Below are 17760 nucleotides of genomic sequence, written 5' to 3' on the forward strand. Positions count from 1 at the left end.
TGCATTGGGCTAGGCTTTACCTTGACATGTGCCAATACTTAGACCAAATGGTGATGTGAGAGAGTGGTGACCGAAACCCCCAACCATGGATTTGTCCGAGAGGGATGCAAGACCCAATTCCCCCCGGTGATGAGTGACTGAGACTACCTAAAGAAGTATGGTGCTAGGACTTAAAGCATGTCTACCCTAGATGACCAGCATACTTAGAGTTAGATTCATGTTTGCATCATATGTCTCATACCATATTGCATCATGCTATGCTGTGCACCATATGATTTATGTTATTATGGAATAACTTTCCTTGCTGAGTTCTTTTGAACTCACTCCTTTTTGCAACATATTTTATTAGACTTTTCTGCAGGTACTACTACTGTTGATTGTGACGATCAACACTTTGAGGACTAAGGCTCTTTTTGGTATCAATTATCATTGTCAATTATGAGAAATTTTCATTATTTTAAATTGTTTGGCATCTATTCTGAATTTTATTTTTATTTAAAATAATGGAAAAACCTCCAAAATTCATAATGAACTTTTTGTCCATTATGGATTGTGATGAGAATTTCATTATCTTCATTTGTGTAAGTTTACTTAAAGTTCTATAAGTAAGATGAGGGTAAAATAGTCAATACACATTCTTTTATATCAACAATACTTTTTCTTTCTTTTCTCACTTGTTTACTATCATTTTTAACAATTTTTTATCTTGACACCAAACTTATTTTCCATTTCATAATTTATTTTTTATAAAATTCACCAAACCATTTTTCATTCTTGACCAATAATGAATTCTTGTACTTATTTATTTTAAATAGGCATAATAGAGAATGAGAATTGATACCAAAAAGAGCCTAAGTTGGTGACTCATACCACTTTGGCTACGGTGACTACATCGTTGAAGGCTATCAGTTCAAGACTCATATTTGTCAGGAGTAGATCCGGCCTGGCTTAGTTTCTTATGATTATGTTATTGAGGAGACATTGTATAAGTTAGAAGAAACTGTAACTTAGTTGCTTACCTTTTTATTTCCCTTCTTTGGAGATCTGGTTGTAACCTTTACCTTATTTTGATCTACCTTCCGCACATGTTTCTAGAGTATATTTCCGCTATACTCTATAGTTGTCTTTTGATTTGGTACTTGTTATTCTGCACTCTGATGTTCTTTGTGATCCTTCTGTGATCATTTCTTAACTTTTATTATTAGATTACTTGAATACCATAATTTGTTCTTGCTTTTGATTATACTATTGTGCTAAGTGGATATGATCGTTCCTAAACTGGATCTGTCGACCAACAAGGTTGCTGTCAGAAACTTTTGCCCAGTTTTGATTCATTCGATCTCCGATTGTTTTGATTTCTTCTCTAATCCTTCATATATGTTTGTTTAGGGTTTGAAGACTATAATTGGACCATTCTCTTGTGACTTCGGATCATCTTCTTCACAGTTTGAGGTAAGGACGGTTATTGCCATATAACATAGACTGTATGACTTTTACACTATTGTTGGTAACTTAGTAGACTTAACTTATTAATTTATTTTAGACATCATATGACTATTGTAGTTACCTTATGATAGTAGCACCATGCTTAATTACTTGGTTTATCATGTTTACTTATTCTTGTCATTTATTTATACACTGTATTATGAGATGTTATGACATGCTTTCAATATGATAATGTATTGTTAATATGTAATGGATGGAAATAAGCATGTGATTGCTTAGGTATGATTTGGGATTGGGGAGTGCCCTACTGGTACTTCTGTCCTTGGACATCGGAGGGAATAGTATGGGATGTTCTCCGAAGATGCCCATCGACGCTTTGCTGGATCATTGGATGACGTACATAAGACTTGTCTAGTGGTGTTTGGCTAGGATGTCCCTGTCATATCAGACCCGAATCGGAAGGGCATTGGTAGTAGTGTGGATTTGTGAGCGCTCAAGACCGGTAACCATCCCATGAGAGGACATAAATCGCATTGCGGATACCCAAAATGGGCCATTTATTGGTAGGGTTGCAAATGGCTAGACTTAGGCTCATGGGCACTCAAGACCGGTGAAATGATCCGTGAGGGGATGTGAGAGCTTCTCGTCTACTATTTGTGGATGACCAATAGGGTTGATGAGTCCGGTGGGTAATATCTGTGACTCTAGTGTGAAGGATACCGGAAAGGATCCGGAGAGGGGAGGAATGGACGTATCTGGAACTGACATGATATGACTAAGTAGATGACTTGCATTGGGCTAGGCTTTACCTTTACATGCGCCAATACTTAGACCAAATGGTGATGTGAGAGAGTGGTGACCGAAACCCCCAACCATGGACTTGTCTGAGAGGGATGTAGGACCCAATTCCCCCCGTTGATGAGTGACTGAGACTACCTAAAGAAGTATGGTGCTACGACTTAAAGCATGTCTACCTTAGAGACTAGCATACTTAGGGTTAGAATCATATATCATCATTGTCTCATATCATATTACATCATGCTATGTTGTGCATCATATGATTTATGTTATTATGGAATAACTTTCCTTGCTGAGTTCTTTTGAACTCACTCCTTTTTGCAACATATTTTGTTAGACTTTCTATAGGTACTACTACTGTTGACTATGATGGTCAACACTTTGAGGACTAACTTGGTGACTCATACCACTTTGGCTACGATGACTACATCGGTGAAGGCTATCAGTTCAAGACTCATATTTGTCAGGAGTAGATCCAGCCTGGCTTAGTTTCTTATGAGTATGTTATTGAGGAGACATTGTATAAGTTAGAAGAAACTGTAACTTAGTTGCTTACCTTTTTATTTCCCTTCTTTGGAGATCTGGTTGTAATCTTTACCTTATTTCGATCTACCTTCCACACACGTTTGTAGAGTATATTTCCCCCTTATACTCTATAGTTGTCTTTTGATTTGGTACTTGTTACTCTGCACTCTGATGTTTTTTTTGTGATCCTTCTGTGATCATTTCTTAACTTTTATTATTAGATTACTTGAATACCATAATTTGTTCCTGCTTTTGATTATATTATTGTGCTAAATGGATATGATCGTTCCTAAACTGGATCTTTTGGGCTGTGGATCACTCCCGAGTAACCCAGATAGGGTACCCCCTGGGTGGATTTAGGGCGGGATGTGACATAGACAGCCACTTGCTGTCGTACGAGCTACACGAGATATGCACCACCCTATGGGATGATCGACGGTGTTATACTCCACGGAACAGCGGGCGGATGACAGATTCAGCTCGGATCATCGGTTGTATTGTCGATCGAAACATCATGCCGAAGGCTGGACATCACCATCAGGTCACAATGATGGAGGCCTTGGTCATCTACCGCATTTACTTGGGCTTTCAGATAGACTTGTCTTACATCATTTAGCAGGTCATGCTAGATCTGGTACTGCGTCCTAGTATGCAGAACCTTTGCTATGGGAGGCTTCTGACTTTGATCTTTTGGCACTTCGGAGTGAGTCTAGAGGATACATCGGTGGTCACTAGAGCACTGGGGTATACGATCGAGACTAGGACCATCCGACAGATGAAGCTTAAACAGGCAGAGAGATCTCCTGGTCCATAAGGTGAGGACGACGAGACAGAGGAGGAGGGGGATGAATCTGATGATGGAGGAGAGGATGTCGGCCCTGATAGTGATGACCAGGCCTAAGATGACACAGAGATGCACGAGGCTTAGCCGGAGCATCACGAGATTCCTCCTTCATCACACTTTGAGGTAGGTGGCCCGTCTCATGCAGTTCTAGAGACTTCAAATCTAGGTGCACAAATGAGATCGATGACTTCCATGCTGGAGAGGATGGGAGTCAGACAAGAGCAGATGTTCAGCCCCATGGAGATGAGGCAGGAGAGGATAGAGCATCAGGTGAGTCAGCTAGCAAAGGAGTTCAGGTGGCCCGTCTCATGCAGTTCCAAAAGTCCAATTATGCTTTATTAATTAAGTTTCTAATCCAAGTGCCCTATTATTCACTTTTAAGAGTAGATGAGTCATTTCAAATCTATGACTCAGGAATGTTCCGTTATTGTTTTCTGTGGTTAGGAATTCCTTGAACTTTGGGCTCTGATACCACTCTGTCACATCCACCCAGCCAGTACCCTACCTGGCATACTCGAGTGTGTGATCCACAGCCCCGAAAATCAAGTATCGACGAAATCATCCTCCCACATAAGCAATAACATAAATAATCAATGTGCGAAATATAAATGAGAGATCCAAATAAGGAAGGAAATAAAGTCATATATCATCAGAGTACGAAAGGTAACAATAATGTCAAAATCATAAAGTAAAGTGAGGCGGAATCTCACTCTAACAATCACAGCGGAATAGTAGTTCAGAAAGAAAAGAAAAAGAGATTAAAACTAATCCCAATAATAAGTGCAATGAGTAAATAAATCGTTGTCAATCTTATAGAGAACAACTCTATAAGTGTAAATCTCAAAAATAGCACAAGGACGCTTCCATTCTATCGACGGACTAAGCATTGTACACAACATGACCACCCGAGGAATCTTCAAGGTAATCGTCATAACCGCAATCACCTTTTTGGAAATATGTCACCTCTCCCTGCGCTTCTTCATACAAGCAGTCATAATATTCTGAGCCTGTAGAGAAATCTAACAAGACATAGTACAAAAGGAGTGAGTTTCAAAAGAAACTCAATAAGGCAGTTAAATCCATAAGAACATAAATGGCAGGTTTCAAAGCAAAAAATGAATGCAATATGGTATGAGACAAACAATGAATGTATGAATCCAACTCTATGTATGCTGATATCTATTGGCAGATATGCTTTAAGTCATAGCACCGTACTTCTTTAGGAGGGTCTCATCTCACAACACCGGTTGGTAGTGGGTCCTTCATCCCTCAGGACAATCCATGGCTGGGGGTATAGGTCACCACTCTCTCACATCACCATTGGTCTAAGTACTGGTGCATGTCAAGGTTAAAGCCTAGCCAAATGCGAGTCTTCTACTTAGTTACATCAACTCAAATCCAGATACGTCAATTCCTCGCCCTTGGCGATCCTTTCTGGTATCCTTCACACTAGAGTCCTCATAGTCCCTGACTACGGACTCATCAACCCTATTGGTTATCCACATATGGTAAACGGGAAGCTCTCACGTCCCCTCACGGGTTGGTTACCAGTCTTGAGCGCCCATGAGCCCAAGTCTATCCATATGCAACCCTACCAATGAATGGCTCCCACAATGTGATTCCTGTCCTCTCACGGGTTGGTTACCGGTCTTGAGTGCCCATGAATCCCCATTTCTATCACGGGTTGTTCAGTCTCAATACCCCTCCGACTAGGGTCTGATCTAACGGGGACATCCTAGCCAAACACTGCTAGACAGTTCTAAGTATGACAACCAACAGTTCATGAAGGTGTTAAAGGGCATCTCCGAAAACATCCCATAATATTCCCATTGATGACAAAGGACAGAAGTGTCAAAAAGACACCTCTCCTTTCTAAACCATACCTAATCAGTCACAATCATAAATCAATCATATCACAAATATAGTAACTCCCCATATGGAAAGTTACCAAGAACATGATCCAATTCATATATAATTGACAAGTAAAGTCATACATAAACTAAATAATATAAAACAAGTAATGCTACTGTAATTGGAGTAGTTGCATCAGTAGCACATCAATATAAGAATCTATTTATGGAAATAAATCAGAAAGATTCAAATATGGAAACTAAATCATGCAATCTATGTAATTAAAGAAATAACTTTCCTTACCTTAAATAATTCGTAAAGAATCCCGAGAATCAAGGAAGATCTTTTCTAAACTTGGAAGGGGATCCTAGACAATGTACATACCTTATTAGGAAAGATCTCCAGAGGATAGGAATCAAATCAACCAAAAATAAACCCAAACAGAGGCTACTGTCTTCATTGGTTGATTGATTGATCTACTGACTCAGTGGACCAATCAGTCGACCAACGGAGTCAGTGACAGACAAAATCAAAGATTTCTGATCCGAAATCCCAATTTTATAATTCGAATTGCTACCAAACAAGAAGGGAATGCTATGACAGTGTATTGGTCTAAAGAGAACTTCAAAACCCTAACAACATCAAGTCCTAAAGTTACATAATAGGAAATAAAACTTACCATCAATAGGTCAGTCAAGGTTCTTGGAGAAATCATGACAAATTCATGGAGGGAAAACTAAAGAATGATAGATTACTAATCTAATAGAGAAATCATAGAAAACATGTATAGAACTTCTAGAAAAACAGATCTAAGGTTGAAGAACTTTGAATCCAAAAAGGGAAAGAAGATGAAGACATAGATTCCTTCAAAAGCAAGTGATGTTCTTGATTAAGATCATCCATCAAGCCTTAAATCCTTAGGAAAAGGTAGAGAGATGAGTAGAGTGATGGTTGCAACAGAGATGCAACATCAACCCCATTGTTCTCAATCAGAAAAGGAAAGAAAAACTACAGAAAACCAAAGATGGAGAAGAGAGGAGGATGATCAGTTGTGGGATCCCTGAGGTGTTCTCCTCTTGAAGACATTAAGAAGATCTTCAATCCTCTTCGTTTGATCTCATTGAAGAGGTTCATCGAGTGCTTCAGAGCTGGAGCATTGCTCTTCCACACCCATTTCTCAAGGTCTGTAACATTGAACTTCTCTCCTCTGAAAACAATAATTAGTTACAGAAATTGCTGACAAAGGAAAAAGAAGAAAAATGTGGAAGATCTGATAAAAGGTAGGAAATGGAGCCCAGATCAAGAGCTCCTATGTATAGTACCTGTGGCGATGTTTCTTGAAGTAAGGAACAGTGGAAAGAAGGGTATCATCAATATCAAAGATCCAAGCATCTTTGCCATCACCAGTCAACTTGAAGTTTTTGCTGAGATAGATGGTGCATTCTTCCAGTGCTTTCTTTGAATCCACCTTGTATTGAGTGGAGGTCATGTACTTGCCGATGTAATCTATGCATTCTTCAGGGACAACTCAATAGCCACGAATGTTATGGAGCTCGACATTGATCCTCCAAGCTTCACAATAGTTCTTCGAGTTATCTTGAGTCATTTGAGTCCTTCCCTATCTTCCTTTGGTTCAAGATATTCCAGTTTGCAAATGCTACACCAACAACGAGACTAGAGAAGCATAGCAACAAACCCGGATTTCTTCCCATTTTCTCCTTCTTTATGATCAAAAGACAAAAAGGATTCGGGGGTGGATCGGGAGAACCGAGCTTTGGATATTTATGTTGGTGGATTTCCAATTTTCAAATTGCACCACATGAACCTGCAAGTTGCAAGAGAGACAATCAAAATTCCATTTCTATTCTGGGGTTTCTTTAAGCACCACATGAGAAGCTTACTTACCCACAACAGCAACCATATCTGTGACTGAGAGTCCTTGGTCTATGAACTTTGCAAGGAGAGTAAGAAGACCCTGATCAGGTGTGGGGATGTTTGAGACAGCAAGGCTGTAGCTTGCACTTATGGAATCCTTTCTATCTAGTGGTACATCCCAGTAAGGTCCACCAACCTAAGAAAACAAAAGATTTACAATAATCCATAGGCATCAAAAGATTACTTTGACAAAAAAGTACCTATAAAAGCTGCTGCAGGAATGCAATATAAAAATCATTCCGACTTTAATAAGAATGAAGTGAAACAAAGCAATATCCTAAGTTCTGAACAAAAAAAATTAAAATGCTAATTAATTAACCGCACTGGCATATGTCACATATGTTTAGTATATACCACATAAAGTGTTTATGTTTAATAGATATACATCATGAACATAAAAGAGTAACTGGTCCATGTCTAGTTGATGAGAACTCACAGTAATCAGTCCAAATGGCCATGATTGTGACACCTAATTCCCTGGTTTTTATGGGTGCTCGATCATTGTCTGCTCTCTACCTAACCACTGTTAATAATTAGCACCAATAAAATGCCCATTGTGCTTGTCTCACCAGAACTTGAACCACCATTACTATCAGTTTTAAGGATTAGCTCTAGAAGTAATGGAGAAATGATGACCTTAGAACCATTTGCAATCCTTCTAGCTGCCAAGATATTATAAGAAGAGGAACAAAATGAGTTACCAACTAGTTCAGTACAAGCATATGAAATTGAAAGAAAGCTCAAATATCATAGATGTTTCTAAATTATAAGAAAATGAAGTTGATGCTTGTATCACATGCCAAAGGGCATAGTAACCCATGAGATACTCTTCCAACTTCATTGGTGTGTCACCTTCAATCTTCTTTGGTCTTCGGCCTCTATCCAACATTAGGTTTCTTTTAATACTTGGTGAATCCTTCTGTGTTTCTTGATGTCTATTAATTAATTTACCAAGATGTTATACTTGAAATATAAAAAGGAAAATGACACATGAACTAAACATATCTATCATCTGTGAAAGTAAAGTTAAAAACGGGTGCAACTTACAGAGCTGATCATAAGAGTCATGATCATCAACACCTATTCGGCACTTAACACTGACTGAGACATTGGAATTGGCAGCAATTGCTGACATAGCCTACCCAACAAACTACCCTTACAAACACCAAAATGCATCAAGGTTAATTAAAAAAGACTAATTGACAATCTGAAACATGTAAAGTCATGACTGCAGTGTTCGAAATAGAAATTTAATCATATAAGTAATTTGCACCTTTGGATCAAGCATAAGACGCACACCAAAGCACCCATGACCTGCCACTTTTCCGCTAGGGCACCCACAGCTGTTTCATCAACTCTAAGTGTTTCCAATCATGGACAAAAAAGAAAAAATGTAAAAATCAATAAGTGGAAGGGTATGGGTACAAACTTGAGATTTATCTCGTCATACTGATATGCATTTGCAAGTTCAGCAGCTTTTGCCAAGTTACCCAAATTACTCCCACCAATCTGGAGGGCAATAGGGAGTTGCTCTGAAGGAAATGCCAAGAACCTGTTCTGAACAATCCCCCCAAATTGAGAAGGATAATCAATCACATTAATTCAAAAATAGTTGTATACGAATCCACAAAACATAATGAAGTAGCAGAAGTAATCAGCATGGAAGGAAGCAAGCAAACTAGTTATAAGGGAATATACCAATGTTTACACAGACATGAATCACATTTACCAATAATCTAGATACCTATGTTTACAAATATGAAAGAGCTGATTTAGCTCTACAGAACAACAGAAGTTGCTATGGGTTTATTGACATAGAATAGAGTCGACTGATGAATAACGGCTCTTTTTTTAGCACTATAAACAATTAAAAATAGTACAAAATCTTGCAGTGCAAGCTAGGGCAGCTTGGGAAAATACGAGTGTGCAACAGGGGCAATTATGGTGGGTGGTTTGAATCTGCTTTGCTTTGTTTTGCTTTGTCGAACGCTAAACGGTGGACTTGTGGAAAAAGATTCAAAGAAACACGTACTACGTCTCCTGCTCTGCTTTTTCATAGAGACATGGACGGCAAGTATATATATGATGAATTGAGACTTAGGAGACCAAGATTGCCACTTGCATATTCCAAAGTGAATTGATTAGATTAAGAGAGAGAGAGAGAGAGAGAGAGAGAGAGAGAGAGAGAGAGAGGACAACACAAAAACCAAAACCAGTGTGAAATTGGGAGCCAGAGTGGATCCTTAATCAACGAAAGCTTACCTGAGTTTTAGAGGGGGAAAAGCCCTAGTTTCAGGGGAGCGGTGATAACATCTATCTCATCCCTGTCGATTTCTCTGACCTACTCGACGATGCCATGATTGAAACTCGCATGAGCCTTTCAACTTCTCGTTCCCTCACTTCTCTCCAAGAAACCCTAAACCTCCTCTCTGCAACTTATCGTACCGCTGCCTTTATCATGGATAACTTCAGCACTAATACTTTTGATGTAGCCAAGGAACTGAAAATTTCCTCTTACTTCTTCATCGCCTCCACAGCTATGCTTGTGTCTTTGGTGCTTCATCTGCCAAAGCTCGACAAAGAAATCCTAAACCGAGGGAGCGAGAGAGATGATCTGAGAAGAGAAGGAAAAAAAACCCTAAGCGAGGGAGCAAGAGAGACGATCTGAGAAGTAACTAAGTAGATGACTTGCATTTGGTTAGGCTTAACCCTGACATGCTCTAGTACTTAGACCAATGGTAATGTGAGAGAGAGGTGACCTAAACCCCAGCCAAGGTTGTCACATCCTGCCCTAAATCCACCAAGGGGGTACCCTATCTGGATTACCGGGGGAGTGAATTACTGTCCCACAGATCAAGTTTAGGAACGATCATAGTCACTTAGCACAATAATATAATCAAAAGCCAAAACAATTCTTTGTATTCTAATAATTTAATAATATAAGTCAATAAAGGATCTCAGAAGGATCACAAGAGATATCAGAGTGCGAAAATGATACAATTAGGACAAATAGTCAAAGTTTAAAAAGGAAGGGGGAAACCCATGCTATAAAAATAGCGGAAGGTAAATCGACTAAAGTAAGGGTTACAACCAGTTCCCAAATGACCAGGGAACAGACAAAACTACGGTCTCAATGAATTAACTAAAAGGTTAAAAGGGGAGAGAGATGATATCCCATCCCTAACACATAAGTGCAAAACCGAACTACTCCCGATAAGTATCAATCTCGGACTACTAGTCTTTATCAGCCTATTCACCGTAACCAATGTAGTACAAATCACCAACTTGGTCTTCAGAGTATTGACTGTCATAGTCAACAGTAGTAGTACCTGCAATAAAGTCTAACAAAAGATGTTGCAAAAAGGACTAAGTTCAAAAGAACTCAGCAAGGCAGTTATTCCATAAAACATAAGCCATATGATACAAACCATAACATGATGCAATATGATATGACACATGATGCAAGTATGATTCTAACTCTATGAATGCTAGTCTCTAAGGTAGACATGCTTTAAGTCATAGCACCATACTTCTTTAGATAACTCTCAGTCACTCAATCACCGGAGGGAATTGGGTCCTGCATCCCTCTCGGACAAATCCATGGTTGGGGTTTCGGTCACCGCTCTCTCACATAACCATTTGGTCTAAGTGTTGGCGCATGTCATGGTAAAGCCTAGCCCAATGCAAGTCATCTACTTAGTCATATCATGTCAAATCCAGATACGTCCATTCCTCCCATCCCGGGATCCTTTCCGGTATCCTTCACCCTAGAGTTATGGATATTACCCACCAGACTCATCAACCCTATTGGTCATCCACAAATAGTAGATGGGAAGCTCTCACGTCCCCTCACGGATATGATCCACCAAGCGCCCGTGATCCCAAGTCTATCCATTTGCAACCCTACTAATAAATGTCTATCACAATGAGATTTATGACCTCTCACGGATCATTTCACCGGTCTTGAGTGCCCACAAATCCACACTGCTACCACGGGTCGTTCAGTCTCAATGCCCTTCCGATTCGGGTCTGATACGACAGGGACATCCTAGCCAAACAACTAGACAATCCTATGTATGTCATCCAATACCCCGGGAAAGTGTCAATAGGCATCTTTGGAGAACATCCCATACTAATCCCTCTGATGCCCAAGGACAGAAGCGTCAATTGGACACTCCCCAATCCCAAGTTATACCTAAGCAATCACATACTCAAGTCCATCATATCGCATACATTTGATACATCATCATGATAGAAGTTAAATCACAACATCGAAGTAATCCATCATATATACAAGTAGCAAGAGTAATAAATCATTATAACAAGAGTATATGAAATCACAATACTATTGTTCTAAAACATGTATAGCAGTCCTATGATATTCAAAAGTAATTAAAAGGCTATGTTCACTAAGTTATGAGCATCAAGACATAAGCACATAGCCTATGTATTTATGGCGATAACCATCCTTACCTTATGTTGAGTTGATGACGATCCAAGAGTCACAAAGGAATGATCCAATAATAGTGTTAAGACCCTAAACAAACATAAATAAGAGATTAGAGAAGAAATCGGGAAGATCGGAGGTCGAACGGGTCAAAACAGAGCAAGGTTGCTGTCAGTGGCATGTTTGGTCGATGCACTTTGGTTGATGGCATCGACCAAAGAGGATTGACCAAAAGTGGTTTCGGACAGCAAGTTGGATTTTGGTGATTTGGTCCGAAATTGGTCTTCTGGGGCGCGGATCGATCCGAACTTGGAGGGATGATTAATAACAATGTAAAAACACTACCTAGCAAGTATTATCATAATCCAATGGTCCAAATGAAAACCCCCAAATTGAGGTCCTATGTTCTAAAGACAAGAATCCTAGCATTCATGAGAAATTGATGTAATTGAAAGGGAAGCTAGAGAATTAGTTGGGGAATGGGTTAGGAACAAGGTTTCAATCATTTGCAAGCTAGAAATTAAACTAATCATACTCCACATTTCAATCTAATATAAGAAATCAAGTTGCTAAGCAAGGAATCATGGTAATGCATATGTAAGGATCAAGATGCAAGTGAGGCATAGCAAGAATGGAGGAAAATCAATGTAAATGGGAAGAGACCTTTATGGCAAGGTGTTTGCAAGAATGCAGCACCTTGGCCATGGTCTCATCAGAAAAGAGAAGAAGGGAAGTGAGTAGAGTAGAGAGCAAGAGAGAGAATCCTACCTTAGAAGATGATAATAGAGTTAAGAGACAATGATTGCAATGATTGGGGGCAAGAATCCTTCACAAACACCAAGAGAGAGCCTTGGGAAGCTCCACTCTCGTTCTCAGTGGTCTAAATGAGTGTAATAGGGCTCAAAACACAAGGCTAGCATATATAGATGAGAGAATATTCCAACAACATCTTTTACTCGAATCTGGGAAACTTTGGTCGTGCTCTTTGGTTGATGGCATCAACCAAAGAGGATCGACCAAAACAGGTTTCAACAGAAAATCCAGAAATAGTTCAGAACTTCGGGCAGGGGTTCGGAGAGCTATACAGGGTCAAATTGAGTGGGGTTTTCTCCTACAAGTCAACAAGAAGTCTAGTTTTGGGAAATATCTTCGGATTGAGCATGGGAGTTCATTTGGTACTTCAACTAATTCACCCATCTTCGGTGCGCAGATTCTCACTAAACATCGACAATGTACCCAAGTAAGGGGTAACATAGTCAATGTCCATGGGTTTCGGGTCAAACACCATGTCTTCCACAACGAGGGCCCACAAGGACTTCTTCCTTCACTTCGGGACATTGATCTACTCTAAGGAAAAGGTCGGACATAACCTCCTAAGGCTCTCAAAGATAATAACACTGAAATTAAGGTCTAACATCAAACAAGTCTTTCTTTATCTCAAAGCAATTAGGGTGTTCTGGTTAGGTTTGGGCTGGATTTCACAAAGGTTGTTCGTAAGGTGTTCCGACCCACTACCAACCAGCGTTGTGAGATGAGACCCTCCTAAAGAAGTATGGTGCTATGACTTAAAGCATGTCTGCCAATAGAGACCAGCATACATAGAGTTAGAATTCATACATACATTGTCTGTTTCATATCATATTGCATCATGTTATGTTACGTAATCATATTATTTATGTTATTGTGGATTTAACTTGCCTTACTGAGTTTCTTTGAAACTCACTCCTTTTGTACAATATCTTTTGTTAGACTTCCCTACATGTTCTAAATACTATGACAGTCCATATGAGGAAGCGCAAGGTGAAGAGGTATACTTCATGCAAGGTAATAGCAGTCACAACGATTACGGTGAAGATCCCTTGTGTGATCATGCTTTGTACTATGATTAGCCCGACTGTGGAGTGGAAGCGTCCGTGCCTGATTTCAGAAGTCCACACTTATAAAAATATTCTTTATAAAGTTGGAAACTCTTTAGTTTAGTTTTGTTTACTTCCTTTTTGAGAACAGTTGTACTTTCTTTCCTTTCTTTTGAGCTACTTTCCGCTGCACATGTTGAGTGAAATTCTGCCTCACTCTTCTTCTTTTGATTAGATACTTATCTATTATCTTTTGCACTCTAATATTATATAATCTTACTCTTTCCTTATTTGGATCTCTAGTTTATATTGTTACACATTGATTATTTCGGTTCATGATTATGTTATTGCTTATGTGGGAGGATGATTTCCTCGATACTTGATCTTCGGGGCTGTGGATCACACACTCGGGTATGCTAGATAGGGTACCGGCTGGGTGGATGTGACATTAAGTCATAGCACCATACTTTTTTGGGTAAGTCAAATCACTCTCCCTCAACCATCTTGGTATGTTGGGCTCTGCCGATGGTAGTTGGGTCCTGCGTCCATCTCAGACATTACATGGTTGGGGTTTAGGTCACCACTCTCTCACATCACCATTGGTCTAGGGATTGGTGCATGTCAAGGTAAAACCTAGCCAAATGCAAGTCATCTACTTGGTTATATCAAGTCAGAGTCAGATATGTCCATTCCCCCCCCCGGGCGATCCTTTCTGGTATCCTTCTCACTAGAGTCAGCGTAATCCCGGACTATGGACTCATCAACCCTATTGGTCATCCACAAATAATAGACGGGAAGCTCTCATGTCCCCTCACGGATATAACTCACCGGTCTATGAGCCCAAGTCTACTATTTGCAACCCTACCAATGAATGGTCCCCACAATGTGATTCATGTCCTCTCATGGATATAACTCACTGGTTTTAAGCGCCCATGAATCCCCATTGCTACCACGGGTTACCCGGTCTCAATACCTTTCCGAATCGGGTTATAATGGGGACATCCTAGCCAAACACTGCTAGACAAGCCCTAGGTATGACATACAATAATCCAGGAAAGCATTGAAGGGCACCATCGGAAATATCCCGTACTATTCCCACTGATGTCCAAGGACAGAAATGTCAAAAGAACACTCCCCAATCTCAAATCATACCTAATCAATCACATACCTAATCAATCACATTCCTAATTCAGTCACAACATACACAACCGATATCTCATCATATAGAAAGATACATGATTCAAGCGACATGGATAAGTAATCATACATGATACAAGTAATGAAGAAATACATGAATGAGGTACTACTGTATTTGATGTACTTACAGCAGTAGCATCATACTAAGAAAGTATAAGGACGGCAGTGAATCTATGAAATTCTCAAAATAGAAACTAAGATTCACGCAATCTATGTTAATATGGAAACAACTGTCCTTATCTTAAATAACTTCGAAGAATTTCCAAAGATCAAAGAGAATGGTTCCAAACTTAGCAAATAAACCCTAAACAAGCATAGATACAACATTAGGAAAGAGGCCTAGAAGATCGGAGATCAAATGAATCAAATTGAACAAAGAACACAGCTACTATCAGCCTTGGTCGATTGGGTGGTAGCTTGGTCCAATCGACCACCTGAACAGTACGCAATAGAAATCTGATTTTTTATATGAACTCATTCTACAAGATCCGAAACACTACGAAACTTAGAGGAAACCTCTAAAACAATAATCTAAGACTAATTAGCATAGATTAGACACCAACAATGGTCAAAACACAATACTTACTAATTTGGAAACATGACTTTCTAATTCGGTAAAAATCATAGTTTCCAATGAAAACATACAATGAACTCAAGAGAAGAACTAGAGATGATAAGATCTCATTCTAGTAGAACATAACAGTAGTTCATACATAAATCTAGCATGAAAAATAGATCTAACATGCTAAAGAAATCAAATCGAAAGAATGGTCATGGCTTCATGAAGAAATCATAAGATTCATAGCGATGATCAAGTATGAAGATCATTGGAATGAATGGAGATTCATTCCCAACCTTGAGTACTGTAAAAAGAGGTGTTTGCAAGTATGCAATACCTTCTTCATGATCATAGTACAGGGATTAGATCATACAAGAGTAAATCAATAAGAAAGTAAGAGATTACTAACCTTGAAGACTAACAAGAGATGAAGAACTTGAGATCTTGCAAGAGTCTTCACAAACACCAAGGCAAGGCTTTGAGAGAGGCTTCCCAGGTTCTCTGAGGGTTTTAGAAACAGAGGCTAAGAAACACGTACTTCTATTATATAGAGCACAAAAAGACCTAACAGAGGATCTTTGGCAGATTTTGTCCTTGTTGGTCGGTCGATTGGCCCAATCAACCACCCAGTCAACCATGCATGACAGCAAGGCCGAAACAGGGAAATGAGGGCCTAAACCAAATCCAAAGAGCTTCTCCCTACACAACATATGACTTACCTAGTATAGAGGAATGCCTTCAAATCATGTCTAACTACACATTAAGTCCATCAACTAATCTCATCTTCATCAAGGTGCAATTTCATTTCCAAATCTGTCAAAGCTTCCAAGTATGGAACACCATCATCAACTTCCATGGGTTCTGGGTCAAACACCATGTCTTCCATTGAGATGGCCCATAGTTGGCTTCTTCCTTTACTTCGGGTCTTCGGATCTACAAACAACAAGGTTTTCGGGTCAAGGTTAGGGCTGGGTTTCACAATACTAATGCTTATTGATGTGTTTCTTTGAATGATGTGCCATTTTGGCCTTCTGGGAAGGTTTCTAGTTTGAGGCTCATGTGTGCAGCTATATCACCGATCGCACAACCCATTTGCCAATATGACTTGTCGATGTTAGTGTCTGGGACGCAAGTGGTTTGTGTATCTGGGATACATAGCAGAGAGATCAATATGTATATATATCTAGGATATACATGTGTGTCTGGGACACACTGTAACAGAGAGATTAACACTTGCCCTTGTGCAAGTGGGAGATGTTGGGATTTATTAATTATTTTATTAATAAATTATATGCCCAAGCGCAAATCTGGAAAATCACTTTTAGGTTGTTACAGAATATAGGGTTATATATTTGTAACCACCGTATCACTTGTGAGATCACATTATTTCGTGTGTGAAATTTTCCAGCAAAAGGCGGCTCCCATCTCTCTCTCTCTCCCTCTCCCTCTCTCCTAGAAATGCAGGAAGGGTTTCCTCCCCTTTGCTTTAAATTTCTATATCATCATTGCACGGCATTTGGGTTGTGGAATTTATTCCTTGTCCTAATGATTGTGAAATCAGACCGGTGGAACTTTGGTGGAGGAACGTGAACGTGGAATCCAGATTACTTCTGCTGCAGTAATTTTATATTTAGGAAAGCGTATTTAGGTGAGGATCTTTCCCTTATCAATTAATTGAATTGAGATATATGGAATTATATAATCTACATAGCAAATAACATTGTATAAAATTATCAGGTGAACGAATGGATTTAAAATAGGATTGTAGGTTCTTGGACATAATTAAGATTATTGCTTTTTTTTTTTTTTTAAATAACAAATATTTTTTGCAATGATTCCAAAATTGTTGCCAAAGGTATATAGGCATTCGATTGGCGACGGTTCTTAAATATGTGTTACTAAAAGTGTTTGGTTTGCCCATACATTGACCACCGTCAGCAAAAGAAGATTTTTGGCAACGGATGCTACTGTCATCCAAACGTGCATTTTTAGTGACGGTCATAATTGTCGCCCAAACTCAACGTTTTTTAAAATGGTAATAACCGTCGCCCAAACATTTATTTTGCTCGACGGTTCTAACTGTCACAAAAAATATTTTTCCATTTGGTACCCATAAATCATTGCCATTTTTTCGCAATGGCAATATAAACAACGGACTCGACGACGGATTGGCAAGTTTCGGTTTTTATGTTTCGCGACAGTCTTCTTATTTCTTGCTTCACTTATATACGATCACTAAAAGTTACGTTTTTGGTTGGTGGACTAGTGGCTACTAGTACTACTACATCACAACCGATGATTC

At 39.3% G+C, this 17760-nt stretch overlaps 1 pseudogene across 1 annotated transcript; it reads right to left on the bottom strand.

The window, feature by feature from the left end:
- Window positions 1–309: 309 nt before the first annotated feature.
- On the bottom strand, window positions 310–10088 carry LOC149005140 (acid phosphatase 1-like; annotated as a pseudogene). Its single transcript, XR_016175515.1, has 6 exons — window positions 9662–10088; window positions 8829–8951; window positions 7836–8742; window positions 7370–7535; window positions 6787–7289; window positions 310–6671 (listed from the first exon to the last, which is right to left on the bottom strand). The product of XR_016175515.1 is annotated as an acid phosphatase 1-like (transcript).
- Window positions 10089–17760: the final 7672 nt, after the last annotated feature.

Source organism: Hakea prostrata, chromosome 9 (assembly GCF_041222555.1).
Source record: "Hakea prostrata isolate BN-2017 chromosome 9, UWA_Hpros_2, whole genome shotgun sequence".
In the NCBI taxonomy this organism is placed as follows: domain Eukaryota; kingdom Viridiplantae; phylum Streptophyta; class Magnoliopsida; order Proteales; family Proteaceae; genus Hakea; species Hakea prostrata.